The following is a 2,511-nucleotide window of genomic DNA, read 5'->3' on the forward strand; positions in this document are numbered from 1 at the left end:
AATTGATAATTTGTGCATAATTTTCTAAACTTTGGAACATAATTATCATCACTTGTGTCAGAGATAACACTGCAATGAAACACATTGGTGAAATACTGTAGACACCAATGAAGTTTTAAAGATAGCAAACAAAGAAGAAGAAAGAAAAAGAATGTGATTAATATAAGAACAGCAAGCTTCTGTCAAACTCCTGATGCCTTAACATATCTTAGGGTGAGATAAATTTGGACATAATAAAAGCATTAATCTAAAGCAATATTGAGTGGGCTTTTAATGGAGCAAACCAAGACCAAAGGATTTGGATTTTAATTCCAACTTTCTGTTATATATTTGAATATTAACAGGCCATTTAAAATCTCCATGCCTTAGTCTCCTTATCATTATTTCAAAAGGAATTTCCAGTGAAGATCTTTCCAATTCCTGCAGTTTGTTATTGAAGTATCTGGTTCTGCATGGTATTCTCTGGGACATTTAACATCTCGTTCATTAATATTCAGCATGCTTATCTCACTGTTGCATTAAAAGGATTAGATCAGATATAGCTTATAAAGGCATTTTGAGAAGTTAAAACTGTTTTTGCAAATGTACAACATAATATTATGAAATTATTTTCCTTTTTCTTCTTTTCTGTGTTGGTGTGTGTGTGTGCATGTGCATATGTGTGTGTTATGCATACATATGTGCTGATTTGTGCTGTGTAGCAGTTTCCTCCAAGATTGAAACATTCCATCCCCCATGGACTCCTTAAAACATAAGGAAAACAAGTCAAAATACCTTCAGGAAGTCACTGAAACTCACCAGATTCAGAGGGCCCATTGTTCCCAGAATAAGAAATGAAGACTGCAGGAGGGGGGAGGTGTCACTCTCAGATAAGTTAATCTGCAGAGAAGAATTTGAGATAAGAGGAGCTGCCTGGAAGAAGAAACCAGCCCAGCTGCCTGGGCAAATTTTAGACTTGGAGTCATTTGGAAAGGACACTCTCTATCCTGTTGACCTGCTTGTAGGCTGTCCAGGTTCCCAGTTTCTGTGACTAAAGTAGACTTTGGTGACAAAGTTGTCTTTAAGATATTTCTGTTCCTGTAACTAAACCCTGATCCATATTCCTGTAAGTAACCCCAATAAAACTCATTGGCTCAAGTTGGACTGTGGTAGTAAGTATCCATACTTTGGTCTGTGGTGGACTCCTTATCTTAGGTAAATAAACATGTATGTTGTGTTTCCCCAGGGAATAGTCTTACCAAACAGAAAAATGTTGATGTGTGTTTGTGTGCATATGGAGGCTAATGTCAGAAATCTTTCTTGGTTGTTATTCTTGTATTATTCTTTGGAAAATACAATTGCCATGCTTTTATTGCAGAGTTTAAGACCACCAGGGAAAGGCCACTAAACAAAACTTAAATTTAACAGTTAAAAAACAACTTTATAACAACATTGCAACAATGGCCTCATCTTGCCAATATGAAAGCTACTGCCAAAGGGGAAGATGGGGTGGTTTTTTTGTTTTTTGATTTTAAGACACAAAACTACAATTGTCTCAACCCTGTGGATTTTTCATTATATGAGACATTATTACGGTTTTGTTGTTTGTTTGTTTGTTTGTTGTTTTATGAGCAAGGAGCAGTTTTGCAAGATGACAGAAGCAGAAGGAGCATCTGGTTAATTTAGGATGACAGTTTGTCTTAGACAGGATTTTTATTCCTGCACAAACATCATGACCAAGAAGCAAGTGAGGGAGGAAAGAGTTTATTCAGCTTACACTTCCACATTGTCATTCATCATCAAAGGAAGTCAGGACTGGAACTCAAGCAGGTCAGGAAGCAGGAGCTGATGCAGAGGCCATGGAGGGATATTCCTTACTGGCTTGCTTCCCCTGGCTTGCTCAGCCTGCTCTCTTATAGAACCAAGACTACCAGCCCAGAGATGGCACCACCAACAAGGGGACCCCTCCCCTTGATCACTAATTGAGAAAATGCCTTACAGCTGGATCTTGTGGAGGCATTTCCCCAACTGAAGCTCCTTTCTCTGTGATAACTCAGGCCTGTGTCAAGTTGGCATAAAACTAGCCAGTACATTTGACCCCTTGTCAACTTGACACACAAACACATCACTAGTAAGTCTCAACCCTTACTTCCTATTCATCCCCAACATCTAAATAACTTTAAAAGTCCCACAGTCTTTACATATTAAAAGTTCAATCCTTTTAAAATATCCAATATCTTTTAAAATCCAAAGTCTTTTTACAATTAAAAATCTCTTAACTGTGGGATCCACTAAAATACTTTTTTCAAGAGGGAAAAACATCAGGACACAGTGCCAATCAAAAGCAAAAATTAAACTCCAACTGTCCAATGTCTGGGATCCAACTCATGATTTCTGGCTCCTCCAAGAGCTTGGGTCACTTCTCCAGCCATGCCCTTTGTAGCACACATGTTGTCTTCTAGGCTCCAGCAGCCTGTACTCCACTGCTGCTGCTCTTCTTGGTGATCATCTTATGGTACTGGCATCTCCAAA

This window comes from Mus musculus, chromosome X, assembly GCF_000001635.26.
Source record: "Mus musculus strain C57BL/6J chromosome X, GRCm38.p6 C57BL/6J".
NCBI lineage: Eukaryota > Metazoa > Chordata > Mammalia > Rodentia > Muridae > Mus > Mus musculus.